The sequence below is a fragment of the Sus scrofa genome, chromosome 1, assembly GCF_054392235.1.
Source record: "Sus scrofa isolate SSC_HxYL_T2T_F1_AM1 chromosome 1, Sscrofa_HxYL_maternal_Yorkshire_Landrace_v2.0, whole genome shotgun sequence".
Classification (NCBI taxonomy): domain Eukaryota; kingdom Metazoa; phylum Chordata; class Mammalia; order Artiodactyla; family Suidae; genus Sus; species Sus scrofa.
In genome coordinates this window covers 66,071,793-66,089,301 of record NC_139383.1, presented here as the reverse complement: position 1 = coordinate 66,089,301, position 17,509 = coordinate 66,071,793, and the positions used below count along the sequence as shown (strand labels likewise).

Genomic DNA, 17,509 nt, shown 5'->3' with positions numbered 1-17,509 from the left:
TAAAAATGCCAGAGGGCAAAGGTTGCCATGGATGCGGTTCTGGGGAGCCCCAGGTGCTGGTCAAACATGGAATAAGGGGTAGAAGTTTGAAGGGGAGGTGAAGAGGGCAGAGTAGTCCTAGTCTCTTGGTATGTCCCCAGTCTTCCCATAGAGGTAATTTTGAGGCCTGGTTGGTACTTGCATCTAGACAGAGAGTGCCAAATAATGAAAGAGACAGAGAGGAGAAGAGCTTAGATTAGAAGTTAGGGTTGGATCTCCTCAGAAAAGAAAATCATGGACTTGGAGAAGAGACTTGTGGCTGCCTGATGGGAGGGGGAAGGAGTGGGAGGGATCGGGAGCTTGGGCTTATCAGACACAACTTAGAATAGATTTACAAGGAGATCCTGCTGAATAGCATTGAGAACTTTGTCTAGATACTCATGTTGCAACAGAACAAAGGGTGGGGGGAAAATGTAATTGTAATGTATACATGTAAGGATAACCTAACCCCCTTGCTGTACAGTGGGAAAATTAAAAAATTATAAAAAAAAAAGAAGTTAGGGTTGGTACTAGATCTGGATTGGAAAATAAAAGGCACATCCACTCTCATATGACTCTGTCCTCTAGCACTGGAGGTGAAACCCATTTGTCACCTATAGATGCTCTTTAGAAATCTTTCTAGTCATATCATTATCTTATCCTAAGTAAAGAGCTTTTGAAAATTATAGAACAATAAACTTTATTTCCCAAATGCTCTAGTCTGTTAACTGCCCTCCCTGAATGCATGAAAATGTGGTTGTTTTTCTAAAGGGATAACTTAAGGCAGGTAAAGCACAACAAGGTCACCTCAATAGCAATAGGTAAAGGAGCAAGATGTCCTCTGTTTAGATATATCAATAGCAAAGCTCACAGAGAACGTGAACTGACTGCTTCAACACATTTCCAGAAGATGAAGGTATATTAGAATCCTGAAGAAAACAAGGCAGAGAAAATTTTGCCCATAAATCAGCAATTACTGGTAGTTAGTCAATATCACAGGTTTGATAAAGTGCCAGAGTCCACTAATGGTATGAGAACATTAAGTCTTTGGTCCCAAAGTCACAGCAAGACCTTGCTCAGATTTACTTTGGAGCTGTCTGGGCTAGGAGCTCTTGCTGTGAATAACAAATCTGATATTTTTCTCATGCCCTCATTTCTGTGCTGCACTTGCACTTGGTGAAAACAAAAGCAGGCCAGAGCAGGATAGCAGCTCAAGATTGGCATTAGTAGTTGGGAACTTTGACACATAGAAAGCTAAACTCATCCTGCTCATGTAATTCTTGGCACATGCCAGAATCCTATCTCCAAGACCCTTTAAGACTGACTGCTGCTTTCCTCAAGTACCTTGCAAGATGGGCCAGCTATAGTCCTCAGAGACATGCTCAGAGGTAACGAACCTGACTACTATCCATGAGGATATGGGTTCGATCTCTGGCCTCACTCAGTGGGTTAAGATCTGGCATTGCCATGGCTGGGGTGTAGGCTGGCAGGTGCAGCTTTTATTTGACTCCTAGCCTGGGAACTTCCATGTGCTGTGGGTGAGGACCTAAAAAGCAATAAATAAATAAACAAACAAAGAAAAAGATGCCCACTTGTGCTATAGTTGCATAGATTTTCTCTTGCACCTGCCTTTTCAGTAAAATGAAAATAGAATATAGATTACCTCCCTCTATTCCCCAGGAAATTTAAAACCATCTAAAGGAGTCACACACATTTAACAAGGTTGTATTCATTTACTGCCCTGTTCAAGACTCCAGTTAAAGTTGAGATATTGCTCTGCAATATTGGTACTTGGTCATGCTACGTCTTTAGAGTTCAATACAATATTTGTCAAGTGAAATGGCCTAAAACTTTCTAAATTCAAAGTGTAGTTCAGGGCTCAGCAGCATCCATATCACCTGGGAGCTTGTTAGACATTCAGAACTCAGGCTCCACCCAAAATCGGAATCTCTATCCTAGGAGGTTCATATGCACATTAAAGTTTGAGAAGTACTGGCATATACGGCTTTTGCTATTTTTAGTACAAATGGTATTTGTTAGGCATTCCCTGTAAAAGAATGCCTGCTTAGATTCTCACTAAGCACAGACAAAATTGGAATAGAATAGGGCAACAAACACAATTTGTATGTGAGGTCCAAGTCTCAGTCTAAATGAACATAAATTCTTATTAGTGGGAGAATAAATACTGTTATTGTCCTTACCAAAAAATGGCCTCTCCCATCCTCAAAATATGACCTTCACAGAAAGTAGCTCAAAAACCCTTCTTCTGAATTTCAAATACTTGTGTTGTTTCCCTAAAGAGGTACTTTTGAGTGATTGCATTAAGCTTGCTTTCTAGCCCCGCCAACGGCTATGGAAAAATATTCATTATTAGGGAAATAGGACATACAAATATGAAATGAGATCAAGACCTCACATCCTATAAAATAGTTCAACACGATATGAATAGCAGTCTACTTAGGAAATAGTAAATAAAGTGCTGGGTCCGTAACAGATCGATCCCAGCTGACCATTGTTAAATCTTGTCTGGCCCATCTCCAAGATGCTTGTGCTGTCCTGGCAGTTGCAGGCAATCTCAGGGGGCAGGAGGCCAAGAGGCGGGCGGAAAGAGAAATGCTGCCAGCAGCCCAGCTTGGCTTCTCACCCTCTTCTTTTAGTGACTTGCTTTGTGAGTCATTTGATTAGGAGGAAAGACCCCCTACTCTAAAGCAATCAGATCTCTCAGCGTAAAAGACTGAAATGATAAGCAAGGAAAAAAATAGCAAAAGGAGACTGAGTAATAGGGAATTTTTTCCTTGGTAACACTTTGAGAAATGCACCAAAGAGGGAAGTCTATTTCTCCTCAAAACTTGGAGACCTTCTACCAGTTTATAACCAGAAGAGAGAAGAAAAAAAGAAAGTACTTTAAAAATTTTTTTGTATATTTCTTTGACATAGAAGATTTTTTTCCCAATAAGGCACGGGGAATTCTAACCAAGAAATCCTCAACAGTTATAGTATCACATCCTGTGCATTTAAAGATGCACTTTTAGGGAGCATCTTGCCAGATGACCTTTGACCTTTCACACACTATCCACGAGAGATACTGCTGGATGAAGGAAATGCACCATCAAAGGGTACTACTGGGTTGGGACAAAGCTTTATTATTAAAGTTCACCAATTATCATGAAGATTTCATTTTAAATTATGGTTAACAAATTATTCTTGAGTCACTTGTATTTACTAAATACATTATATTATTCACATTAACTAGATGAGGAAAATATCCCCCCTCCCTTTTTTTTAGCTGTGCTGGCAGCATGTGGAAGTTCCCAGGCCAGGGATCAGACCCACACCATAGCAGTGACCAGAGGTGCTTCAGTAACAATGCTTAACCCACTGTACCTTAACCCTCTGTACCACAAGGGAACTCACAATATTTTTGGTTCAATAACAAAAATAGAATACACTTCTTTATGTTACAACAGATGTGGGTAATGTGGAAAAATCATATTTTTATACTTTTTAGAATAAATACACAGATGATGTTACAATGGGGAGAAATAACCACACTTGTGTCAGGGCACAAATAAATGAATGAATACCGAGTGTTCATCTGGATAATCCCACTCCCTCAAATCTTCCACTGAGGACAAAATAATTGTGAGGAATTAAAGACTCTGAATTATATGCAACATTACTATTGAAACCCTCAGAGAGTCACATATTGCTTTTGCTTTACTTGTGTGGACAGAGAATCTTGGCTTTTTTTCTATCAACTACCACGCCACTCTGTGAAGAGACCACAGGGATCCGTTTAACGCAGATACAGAGGACCTCTTTCAAAAGCATCTCCATATAAAAAGGAAAAAGTAGGAAGGAGAAGGATTGTAGCCTCCATTGGGCTTCCTGGAGGTCCGGCCCACAGGCTTCATTTTCACAGCTGTGTATTCCACTCATCATGGAATCACAGGCATGAAGATGTCTCTGGAAGAGATCTATTCTGTCCACTGTCTCCAGGTAGTGTTTCTCTGTATTCTGCTCGACCACTGACATCTTTTATTAATGCTAAATTTTTAAGTAAATGATACCAGCTGCAGAAGAAAGAATAGTACAAAACAGCACAAACAGGATAAGTTAGAGAAGTTATTTTGAAAATACATACTTCAAATATTTTTAAAAATATTTCAAGGAGTTCCTGTAGTGGCTCAGTGGAAACGAACCTGGCTAGGATCCATGAGGATGCAGGTTCAATCTCTGGCCTTGCTCAATGGGTTAAGGATCTGGCATTGCCATGAGCTGTGGTGTAGGTCATAGATGTGGCTCGGACCCTGAGTTTTTGTGGTTGTGGCGTAGGACAACAGCTATAGCTCCAATTCAACCCCTAGTCTGGGAACTTCCATATGCCACAGGTGCAGCCCTAAAAAGTAAATAAACAAATAAATAAAAATTTTAAAATAAAAACACCCCAGAGCTCCTATTGTGGCTCAGCAGGTTAAGAACTCAACATAGTGTCTGTGAGGATGCGGGTTCAATCCCTGGCCTCACTCAGTGTTGCTGCAGGCTGTGGTATAAGTTACAGATGTGGCTTGGATCCTGCGTTGCTTCCATATGCTGCAGGTGCAGCCCTAAAATGAAAAAAACAAAACAACAAAAACAGCTATAGCTCTGATTTGACCCCAAGCCGGGGAACTTCCATATGCTTCATGTTGGGCCCTTACAAAGAAAGAAAGAAAGAAAGAAAGAGAGAGAGAGAGAGAGAGAGGGAGAGAGAGAGAGAGGAAGGAAGGAAGGAAGGAAGGAAGGAAGGAAGGAAGGAAGGTAGGAAGGAAGGAAGGAAGGAAGGAAAGCAGCAAGCAAGCAAGCAAGAAAGAAAGAAAGAAAGAAAGAAAGAAAAGAAAAGAAAAAGAAAAAATATATATGTATTTCAAGATATCCCTGCTAGGCCTGGGTAAATTGTTTAAAGTTTTACCTAGTTATTTTAGACCATCTTACTGGTTTGTAATTAGTATTCATGTAATTAGAAGTCATAAGTTACAAGACCTATATTCAAGTCTTGGCTTTGCCATCAACTTACCATAGGTTTTTGGGTAAATTACTCACTTTTTCTAGGCTTTGCTTTCCTCTGTTAACAATGGGAAGGATTAGACTAGGATGAAATTGAAGGTTTTGTTCTGACATTTTGTGCTGGAAGGACTCAATTTCTGATCCTCAACATGTTTTAACAAATATTAATAATATTCATATATTTGCATACTACTTTATAGCTCACAAAGTGCTTTCACGTGTACGATTTCTTTTAAATCCCTCCAGTGCCTGTGAGTTAGGCATGTTTCGTAGACATGAGAACAAGCTCAGAGAAGTTGTAGTTTATCCAAGATCACAGAGTTACTTAGCAAAGCTCCTCCCAAGTTCAATTTTCTTTCTATTGTATTCAGTTCATTCAAGATTATGATAATATGGAAGCATGATTAGTTAAGATTTGTTAAATCATAAAACGGAAAAGTGGTATCATTAAAAAAAAAACTCTAGATTTAAAGTCAGAGCACTAGGTTTTATGGCGAGTTCTGACACTGATTTGGGGAAGTCATTTAACCTGTCTAAGCCTCAGTTTCCTCATCTGTAAAAAAAGGGATTTGCACTTGCTTAAAATATTTATTTTCTTCTCAATGGCCGTGACTATGTCTAGACTAATTTTGTGATAGGTTAATATGAAAGTGAAATTTTGTCTAGATTGTAAGAGGTTTTTAGACGGTACACTAGAAGTTCCCTGGTGGCTCAGTAGGTTAAGGATCTGGTATTGTCACTGCCGTGGCTTGGATGCTGCTGGCACAGGTTCAGTCTCTGGGTGGAACTTCCACATGCCACAGGTGCAGCCAAAAAAAAAAAGTACACTAAAAGACTACTTCTACTGCCAGTTATTTGTGCTCTTTAGCCACTGGTGTACTAAAAACCTTGGGCTAATATTACTGATTGAATGCCACTTTCCAACAAACTAGTTAACTTAAGATTTCTCAGAGGGGTAAATTATTTTGGCTGAGTATATAAGAAATGTATGGAACTGCATTTTCTGAGAGGTCTTGACAGAAGAACATACTGGGGAACCAGTGACAGAAAGCCCAAGAGAGCTCATTGTGAAGACATTTTTGGTCCTCCTGGCAGCATGGTGAATGATATCTCTGCCTCTCTGGTATAGTATCTTATAGTCAGGCTTACTCTTTGCCTGGGAGGTTTATAAATAGTAGACATTTCTTTTTAAGATGAAGAAAAATCACTTGAGAATAGTGGAGGGCATAATGGCAAGTGTTTCAAGAGTTAGAAACAAAGGAGAATTCTGAACCTGTTGCTTCTTTGCCTGCCTCCCTGTCTGAGAAGAACATTGTGACTTTTGAAGCTAACACAGAATGGATCACAACCAGCCTGCTGAGCTGGTGACTTTATGCACAATTAAGCTTTGTTGGGACTTTATTTGTAATAGCGCTGTTAGGGCGTGGGATGCTGTTCAGCTCCAAACAACATTCCATTTGATAAGGAGGCATTGGTTCACCCATTAAATCAGCGCCATCACCAACTGATAACACCCTTTTCCTTGGCCTCACTTGGCTCTTCCGCCCAGCAAGCAAAGTATGGCAATGACAAGGCCCTTAAGATGAGAAGATTGGAAGGAGATTGATTGAACAATGATGGTCCAAATTCCATCTAGTCATAGAAATGGAACTTTGCCCTAGTCTTCTCCTTTCCTTAATTATAAACTTACATGCTTTCCAAGTAGATCTTCAAGTACCTTTAAAAACAAAACTAAACAAAAACACTAAACAAAACAGCAGCACCAATGCTTACATATCAAAAAAAGCACCATCTCTTACATATCAAAAAAAAAACCCACCAAAATAAACATGTAGAAAGGTGTACAAAAGATAGGCATCAAAAGATATGAATAAGGGTGTTCATAGTAGCATCACTTGTAACAATCAAAACTAAAAACAGTTTTAATGCCAATCAGGAGCAGAATAGTAAATAAATTAGGGTATACCTGTACAACAGAAACTCAAGAAATTACCACTCCACTCAATAACATGAATAAATCTTCTAAACCTAATGTTGAGAGAATAAAGCCAGATTTAAAAGAATGTATACTGTATGAATCCATCTACATAAGTCAAATTAATCTCTGGTATTAGAAGTCGGGATAATGGTGACCTTTGAGGAGGAATAAAAGGTAGAGGTTTATGAGAGCAAGTGAGAGGCTTCTGAGTGCTAGTAATTACTTTTTTTTATCTGAATGGTGAATACATGGGTGTGTTCACTTTTCATCAAACTCTGCACATATATTACATATATTTTTCTGAATACATTTTATACGTCAATGAAAAGGTTACTTAGAAATTATATTAGAAATGAGAAATTGTTTTAGTAAGACTGAGTCTGAGTGCTCTATGGACATCAACCCGATAAATCTCACTGGTAACCATAAAAGGGTCAGTTTCGTTTATGTACAATTAATTATTTGTAATCCCCTCTTTATTTTAGAATAGATTAAAATTCACAGAGAAGTTACAACATGGTCCAGAGAGGTCCCTTATACCACTCAGCCATTTTCCCTTTATTGTTCCCTTTATTGTTAACATTTTATGTTACAATACTAGTTACAACTAAGAAACAAACACTGGTACATCACTATTAACTAAATTCCACTCTTTATTCCAGTATCCCTAGTTTCCCCACTAATATATTTTTCAAGTTTCAGGATCCCATTCAAAATACCATGTTATATGTAGTGGTCCTGTCTTCTAAGGGAGGGAGCTCTCATCTGTGACAATTTCTCAGTTTTTCCTTTTTTTTTTTTTTCTCTTTCATTAAATTAGCAGTTTGTTCAGGCTTTTTAAAAATAGGGCACCTGGGTTTTCTGATGTTTTCTAAAGGTTAGACTGGGTTTAGGGGTTTTGAGAATGAATAGTGCAGAGATGAAGTGCCCCTCCCATGACACACTATCAAGGCACGTGGTATAAACTTGGCTTATCACTAACAGGTTTTAACCTCCATCTGGCCAAGGTAGTGTTTCTTAGGTTTCTCCACAGCAAAGCTGCCTTTCTCTCCTTTCCATATTCTTTGGAAGCAAATTATCAAGTGGTGGCCACACTCAAGGTGAGTTGAGGGTGGAATAGGGATTAAGCTTCAATTCCTTTAAAACTTTTTCATTTTCGTATACAATTTATATTGCACATCATATATTAGCTGAGTTCATGCATATACTTTATAAATAAATATCCTTATAATTTTGCCTAGATAGCAAGTAATGTGTAGTTCAACGTTTCTTTATTATTAAATGTTTTCCATCTTAATGGAAATCTTGTAACGAGATAAATATGCAAACTAAAAAAAAAGGAGGTAACATTGTATTTACTGAAAACAAAAAATGATTAAGGGAGACTTTGAGAGCATCCTCTTCAATCGAGATAATGATCTTGGGTTTCAGAATGTTGGAAGGAAGATGAGCCTGCGGGAAAGACCTGTATCTGAGGCGGAAGAGGTTTGCAAACTTCGTGAATAATGCCTTTAGAGCGCCTATAACTTTTCTTCCACTTTTCCTCTGAGAATTTTAACACTCGTAATCCCTGTGAATCCCCGACCCAGCAACTCTGGACTGAAGAAGCTCTAGCAGGACTACACTACAGATGGCGGGCAGATGAGAGGAAGAGATTATTTCCGCAGTAGATTTGCGAACTGCGAACGCTGAGAAGTAACTGGTAACGTTCAGCAAAGGACTCCGGCCCAGAAGGCAATAGTAGGAAACCCCGCCCCTGGGCGCCGGAGAGGGCGGTCCAGACGCCGCCGTGGCCCCGCCCTGTCCTCGGCCCCGCCCCTCCCCGCGGCCAGCGCATCTTCCTTCCGGGTCGCGCTGGGCCGGGCTCGCAGCCGTCGCGCCGCTGCGCGGGAGCCTGGGAGCCGCCCCCCGGCGCCCCGGCCTCCCCGCGCCGCCCGGTAGCTGTTGAAGCCCACGGCGCGCGCCTCTCCCGGACCCTGCAGGGTACGGCCCTTTTACTTCTTCCTCCTGCGGGTCTCCGTCTTCCTCTTTCGACGCTGGGGCTGGGCCGGGCCCGGGCGGAAAGCTTCGTTTCGGGGAGCTTGGGCGCTCGTCAGAGGTCCCCGCCCCGGCCTTCCGTGCCCCGCTTCCCGCGCTGCGCTTGGGGGCTTGCTGGGATCCAGCAAACAGCTTAGTTGCATCGGGCACGGCTTCTTTGCCCCAGTTTTTCTGTTTCGCGTGAGGCGTCGCCCCGCGCGCGGCGCAGGGTTGTTTACACCGCGGGGTTGGCGGGTAGTGCTGACCCTGCAGCCCCAGCCCCGAGTTGGCCACCTGCCCGCCTGGGTGCTTGTTGCACCTGTGCGTGCTGCATAGATTTCTTTCTGGCACCCGTTGGTTTTTGCTTAACTAGGCCCCTGCCTTTCTTCAGGACTGCCACGAGATACCTGGCAGCAGCCCTGTTTCTGTGTTTAGGGGTATTCTTAGAATGTACTGAGATGGTGAACATCGGCTTGGCCTCCTTGTCAACAAGTTTGCTATGGGAGTGGTTTTGGATTTCCTTGATGTTTTCCCAAATGCTCATTGCCCCAAAGCTTCGGATGCAATCACTAATTAAAATATACAAATTAGGAAGTAAAGATGATATAAACCTGGGGTCAGGTAGTTGCGTTGGCAGATATGTGTCTGACTTTATACCCTCGAGGACTCACACCAGGTGCGGGGATCGCGCTTGCTGTGGTCTGTGGGAGGACCCAAGTTGCCTTTACTGCTGCATGGCGTGCACTTAAGTTCAGACTTATACTTACATTTTTTCCCCCACTTAGAGTTCACTTCATGCTTCTGCTGTCCTATATTACTTATTGTACCTGTTCGTTGAGTAGAGGGGAGATTTTCCTAATGTATCAACGCATCTATAGTCCTTTATTAGATACTAAGTTCTCTTTCTTTTTTTCTCATTCTCTCTGTTTTTAAACTACTGTCCCAAATTTCGGCTTTTCTGAGCCTTACATTTTCATGCTCATCCCGTCTTTTTTTGGAGTCGAAAATCAGAAAGATCAGCTTAAAGTAAGACGGTTAATACTTTTTTACTAACGCCACGATCCAGTAATGCATTTATAGTCCTCTGTACAGTGGAATCTTAAAACGTTACTATTTACCTTTTACTTCTAAATATGGTCAGTTAACAAAAACTGCCCCTTCTTTCTCTAGGGGTTATTAGTCTCATTGCCTCATCCTTTTAAATTTTGCTGCGATCACCATAATTGGTTTTAACTTCAGGGATCTAACTCGTATCCTCTTAAGAAAGACCTTTTGCCACATGAATTGTATATAAATACCCACCTCTGTTTTCCTCTAGTGCTTTTAATGGTCTTATTCTTCATATTTAAATCTTCAGCCTACCTCATTATATTTTAGTGTAAAAAGGCAGTAAGGCTGGTTTTTTTTTTTCCTCTCATAGTTTTTTGCCAACGTCTCTATCATCTTTTGTTGAATTCTCTTTTTCCCTACTGATGGCAAGTACTACATTTACCTGAGACTATTTCTTGTATATTCTTGGAACTTTTTCTGAATTAATGTTTGGTGATCTCTGGCTTCCTGTGCTGATACCATGCTGCTCTTACAACTCTAGCTTTATAATGTGTTTTAATGTCTAGTGTTTCAAACGGTGCCTGGCATATTGTAGACATCACTAAATATTTTTGGAATAAAATACATTTAGTGGGGGTAAGTTGACTTCCTTTTTTTTTTTTTTTTTACCCTTTTCCTTCCTACACCACCCCATCTTTAAAGTTTCTACCTCTTCTTGAGATTATTTTTAGCTTGCCCTTCTCATTGTCAGTTGAATCATTAGCCATTATTAAATAAACCCCTTCTCTTGCTAACAGAATTTTCCAGGTTAGATTCGCTCCTCAGAGAACCTAGAAGAGCAGCTCAATTCAAATCTGTATGTCTTTTGACTTTGCATTGTGTACTACTAAGTGGAGTGTGTATGCCTCATTGGCTATGACTCAGGTCATTCTGTACCTGGTTTCAGTAGTTCTAAGGGATAAAGGCCTATAGAAATAAATGATCCTTGTGGCTGTCCTATGTCCATTTGTATTTTACTATCCCAGATGAACATCTTAAATATAATTCATTTTCAAGTGTTGCTAGAGTAGATACTTAGCAATTTATTAGGTCATAATAAATATACATTCTTAAAAAAAATCAAATAATACAGAAATAGCCAAAGGAGAAAAGTGTTGAATGCCACCTATTCAGTAACTCCATTCCCCAGAGATCATCACTATTTAAGCATTTGTTCTCTCTCTTTCCAGACATTAAAAATACATGTATACAAGTTTACATGTGTTTCATAAATGGCAGGAGACTATATAATTTTCAGCAACTTCCAGTTACTAATAATTGATGAACATCTTTCTGTGTCAATGCATATGACGTTATATCTAAAAGTCTTTTTGATATTTCATTGTAGGGATAACCCAAAATTTATTTAGCTTATCCCCTATTGATATTTAGGCTATTCCAGATTTATTTCTATTAGAAACAAAGCCTTGGGGATGGCTTTTGTGTGTGTATATATATTTGTACATTTATTTAGGGCCTTAGTATGAATGTTTAGATGTGGAATTGCTGGGTCAAAGGCTATATAAATTTAAAATTATGGAAGATTGTTCCACATTTCTCTTCAAAAGGTCATAAGAGTAAATTTATACAATTTGTGAGACTGCTGCCTCCTATTGTATCATTGCCAGAAACTGTTAAGGCTGAATTTTATCCTCCTTGAAAGTTAGAGTCTCATGAATGCTGGTGGAAGACATGAGATCCTGAGTTCGAGACAGAGCATAACAATAACAGTAGCCAGAGAGTCATCATTTTCTTGTGCCACTTCCTTGAACCCTAATTTCCACAGGGTATTGTAGCCAGATTTTTCTAACACATGCAGTTGATTGCATTACAGGAGATGTACCCTGACCTTAGGGAACCTGACTCTTTCATAATAGGCTGCAAGAAAACCTGCCTAACCTTTGTCATAGAGCGAGGGACATTGTCTTTATTAGTAAAAAAACCTGCCCTCTACTCTAGAGGGAGACCTCTCTTTATCTGCTGACAGTGTTCGAAGCTTAAATACCCTTGAAAAGATAGTCTAGAACAGAGAATGTCAGTGCCCCTGCTTATAAGATGTGCAGAAATGTGAGAGACCTATGAAGAATTGTCCCAAGACAATCACTGCTAAAATATCATTTTTTACATGTTAGTAATTTTATGGGTGAAAAGTACTATTTTATTACTGTTTTGATTTTGCATTTCTTTGCTTATTGATCAAGTTGAATATCTGTAAATGTCTTATTACTTGCCTGTTGATATTTTTTGCTTAGTTTTCAGTGTTCCTCTTTTTCTTATTGATTTATAATAGCTCTTTACATGTAGTGACTATCAGTGACTTGTTATACCATTTGCTAGTATTTTTCATAGTTTATTCTTTAAATGCGTCTGGGAGTTTTTACCACATAGAATTCTTTAACATTTATGTTGTCAGTTCTGTATTCTCTTCTTTATGGCCTTCTGAGTTTCCACCCCAAGATTGTTAAAATACTCTTTGTATGGGTATTCTCTTATTGGATATTTTGTGCTATATGTTTAGATTTTTTTTAATGGTTGCTTTGATAATACAGATGACCCTTGAATAACATGAGTTTGAACTGCACGAGTCCACATGTATGTGGATTTTTTTTTTCAATAGTAAATGCTCAGTACTACACAATCCATTGTTGGTTGAATCTGCAGGTGTGGAACTGCAGATAAGGAGGAACCATGTATGTGCAGGGCCAATGATAAGTTATACATGGCTGTTCAGCTGCGCAGAGGGTCAGTTCTCTTAACCCCTGCATTGTTCAGGGATCAACTGTATTCCAAATTTGCTTTTCTAAATGCACAGACATTTTCCCTAAACATTTTGATAAGCTTTCCTTTCTCTGTTTTTTGGCTTGATATATTTATCATACTATATCCTGATTTATTATTTTCTCAAAACTGACAAATCAGTAAGCAAAATATGTTAATTTCTTACTGTGACTGTGAATTTGGTTAGATTCATACTTGTAGATTACTATATTTGTTCTCAGTGGATTTTAATCTTATAAAGTCTAAGTAAGTTTTTTTTTCTGCCCTGTTTAATGATTCCTGCCTTGTAGTCTGTGTTGTCTGATATTACTATTCCCATTTCTATCAGATTTGTGTGTACTGGATGGGTCTTTATTACCCATGTCTTTCTTCCCACTTTTCTACATCATTTTGTTTACTTGCCTCTCTTATAAATATCAAACATCATCTAGCTAGACTTGTATTTTTCCTTCTAGCCTTCCTTCCTCCCATTTGAAAATTTGTCTTTATTCATTTATTTTGCATTGGTTAAAAAAACTTTTTGATTGGGATACTTTCTTGAGTAATGTTTAAGAAGAGTTATGGGAAGTATACTTGCGTGTTCAGAAATAGTTTTCGTTTCGTTGGTGCTTTTTTTTCTGTGTGAATAAGAGTTCGATTCAGTTCTTTAATATTTCTAAAATATTACAGAATCTTCTAGCATTTTCATCAACTTCAGTCCCTTCTCAAATTCATTTTATATAGATATTAGATTTTTTGCATGTGTTCCAGGTTACTTATTAATTTTTCCATTTAAAATTTCAATTTATTTTGACCACCATGATTTTAATTTCTAAGAACTTAAATTCTTTTTTCTTTAAAATTAGCCTGTATTGTTTTTATGGGCTATTAATTCACACTAAAATAATGGTTATTATTTTAAAACTCTTATTTTTTGCATTAACTTTTGTTGGTGACCATTTGCTCTAGTTGCTCAAGTTGTTTCTCTATCTGTAAAGTGGTTAATTCTACTCATATGTATAAATGTAGATCTGTAGTAACTCATTTGTTCCAGTCAGGAATCTCTCTGAAGTCATGAAGTTCTCTTTTCTGGAGACCAACTGAGTGGCTGGGGCTCTGAGTTCAGGGTTTGCCCTGGGCACAATGAATAGGCAGGACATACCAACTAGTAGATATCTTTTCAGGGTGTGCTGGTCAAGAACAGATTTATAAGCAAGGATGCCCATAAACAAGCCAATACTGGGCTATCACATCTCCAACTTAACTGTCTTGGTCCAAAGAAAAGACTGAGAACAGAAGCGTACAGAACAGTTCCGTTGCCCTAAGAATTCCTTTGTGTGGCCCCTTTGTAGTCTTTGGAGAAAACTTGTCTTCTCCCCTAACTCCCTGGTAACCACTGATCTGTTTTCCTTCCCTAATTTTTCCTTTTCCAGAATATCACATATATGAAATTAAACAATATGTAGACTTTGTGCGTGTTTTCTTTCACTTAACAAAATGCATTTAAAGAGTCATCTCTGCTACTGCCTGAATCAGTGATTCATTCCTTGTTATTACTGAGTAGTATCTCATTGGACAGGTATACCACTATTTATCCATTTGCCTGTTGAAGGACATTTTGGATATTTCCAGATTGGAATAATTATGAATAAATCTGCTATAAACATTTGTGTACAGATTTTTGTTTGCATATGGTACACTTGGGTAAATACCTAGGAGTAGGATTGCTGGATGGTTTCATAAGGGTATGTTAAATTCTATAAGAATTTATCAAACTTTCCCAAAGTGACTGCCGTTTTGTAACATCCAATTTGATATCATCTCAAAATTTGATTAATCTGTATTTAACTATTCCCATTTAGTTTTAAGATATTAAATACTATCTGTCTTAGGGTTTATTCTTTTGAAAGTGCTCTTAAATGTTTGCTAGTACACACAGAAATACGTCGTAAAAGAAAAAAAAATGATAAATTGGAGTTAAAAATTGAAAGCTTTCTTTAAAAGATATTATCAAATAGATGAAAAGGCATGCACAGACTGGGAGACAATATTTGCAAAACATATATATGATAAGAGATTTTATCTAGGATGTATAAAGAGCTCTTACAACTCAATAAATAATAAGAAAACAAAAACTACATTAAAAATGGACAAAATGGATATTTCCCTAGAGAATATACAAATGACAGATAAGGGCATGAAAAGATGCTCCACATCATTACTAGTCACTTGAAAAATACAAATTAAAACTATAGGATATTACCACCTACCCTCTGGAATGGCTAAAGACTGACAGTATTAACCATTGGCCAAGATGTGGAGCAACTAGAACTCTCATAGATTGCTGGTGGGAATATAACATGTTACAGACATTTTGGCCCTAGAAACAACCCAAATGTCTAACAACAGGTGAATGAATATGTATAAAAGAGGTGATTCAGCACTAAAGGAACAAACTACTGATAACAACAACAGGGATAAATCTCAGTTATACTGAGCAAAATAAATTATACACAAAAGTACATGCATATATTTCACTTATATGTAACTCTAGAATGAAAGACAATCTGATTCATAGTGACAGCAAGCAGACCAGTTTTTTTCCCTTGGCACAAGAAGTGGATGGGTGATCGGAGGAATAAAAATATTCTGTATCTTGGTCCTGGTGGTGGTTGCATTGACATGTGTCTTTGTCAGAACTCATTGAACTGTATACTTAAAATGGGAGTATGTGTTTTGGAATGAAAGTTATACCCCAAAGTTAATTTAATAGTATTACACCTTTTAAATTAATTGTTCTTTTAGCTTAAATGGCTAGCAGTGACATACCTATGATCTTGTACTTGGATTTTTGTTAGGAACTCGCTAAATTCAATATATTTTTATTGGGTAAAATGCTCTTTACTGTAAAGTACAAATGTAGCTAGTATTTGGCTAAAATAAATTCACTTTTACTTCATGATTTTAACAGCTAAAGAGAGTTTTTTTTTTCCCTCCAGTGAATCCATTATAATTATCCTCAATCAGATATTCTTAATTTTTAATACTCTAGGTTTTAGTTTAATATACATTGTGTGTCTGCTAAGGTTTAGGATTATTCTCATTTATAGTTCTCATTCAGATGCTTTACTCATCATTAGACAATAAAGAAAAATGTAAAATAGAGATAATATAGTACAGTGGCATTTGTAAATAAGGTACTTTCTAGTATCTATCATACCTGTGTAATTAGAAACATGTTCTTTCTTTGTCACCTGTGAGATATTATCTTGGTGGGGGGAGAGGTTTTCCAGATCTATTGTATCAGAAAATGACCATTCATTTGTACTGCAGTTCTGCTATTTTTTTTAACCATTGATTCCTTAATTCTTTTCTCTTACTACTAAAGATTATGAAACATTGCATAAGTTTGTTAAAATATAGGAAAGAAAGGGGAAATAAAACATCCTGTGGAACCAACCATTGTCGGTTCCTAGTTTAAATTGATTCTAAACCTCATCCTTTGTTTTCTGACAAGTTCATTCCTAGTTTGACTAGTTAGGCACTTCTTGCTTAGTCCTCACCAACTAAGGTACTCATTAACTCAGTAGACATGCTGAACAACTCGCTGTGTTGCATACTTTTTGTATTCTTGAGACCTACTTTGATTCTCAGAAGAGAGAGGTACTATTTACTTCTTTGGTTTCAAGATTTTCCCCTGGTCTTTAGGTGTTGCTTCCTGATTAATTCCCCTGCCTTCTCCTGCTTTATTTGCCTGGATTTTCAAAAAGGCTTGAAGCTGGATAGGAGGCTCTGTCCTCCCTGTTCATCCTCTTGGTATAGTGAAGAATGCTACCTGTTTATTTGATATTGGGACCTTGTTCATTAAAAACTATAATCATAGTAAAAAGTCTTAACTGGAGAAGAATTTACTTAGAGGAGGAGAGAGGCACATAAATTCACAGTATTCCATACCCAATAGTCTCCTTACTGACACTGTTACTTTTTTTCAATTTACTATGTTGTAAATAATCATGATGAAGGAAAAGGGGTGCTTTTGCTAAGACATGGCCTTTGCTCCTCCCCAGCATCTAATACCAGAACAGTATTAACCTGTCTTTTTACCCTTACTCTTAGATTATTGCCTGTCTTGGCCTGTCTCCTTTGCTCTGAAAGTATTCCTTTTTTCAAAGAACTTCTTTTTCATCCACAATTTTTCCAGTTCTCTCTAATCACCGTGTGGTCTTAACATAGATTTGGAGTGTTCAAAAAATCATCATATTTGAGAAAATAGCTTTCTTTTACCTCTCCAATCATCTCTTCCATGAATCTTCCTTTAATTTCAATCAGAGTTTCTTTGTGGCCAAGGTCAGGTCTCTTTTATGTATTCAAGGTTGCTTTTGTACTAACAGAAGTTACCGCTTTTTTACATTCTCTTTGAACAGTAAAATTTCAATATATATACTATTCCGTATTTGAGGGCTTCAAGGAAGGTCATACATTTGATTCTTACCTATTGTGTATCCATTTTTTATTATCCATTTTCCCCTCTTTTTATTCTTTTTCTTTCTTTTTTCTCCTTTTTTTAGGGCTGCACCTGAGGCATATGGAAGTTCTCTGGCCAGG

General features: G+C 38.1%; 1 protein-coding gene across 7 annotated transcripts in view; it reads left to right on the top strand.

The window, feature by feature from the left end:
• The first annotated feature begins 8,880 nt into the window (after positions 1-8,880).
• FBXL4 (F-box and leucine rich repeat protein 4) overlaps positions 8,881-17,509 on the top strand; it is a 63,552-nt gene continuing 54,923 nt past the window's right edge. For all 7 annotated transcript variants that reach the window (XR_014805437.1, XM_084959698.1, XM_013992717.3 and 4 more), the window contains exon 1: positions 8,881-9,025. The gene's annotated coding sequence lies outside the window, so the exon portion shown is untranslated. The remainder of the gene's footprint in view (positions 9,026-17,509) is intronic.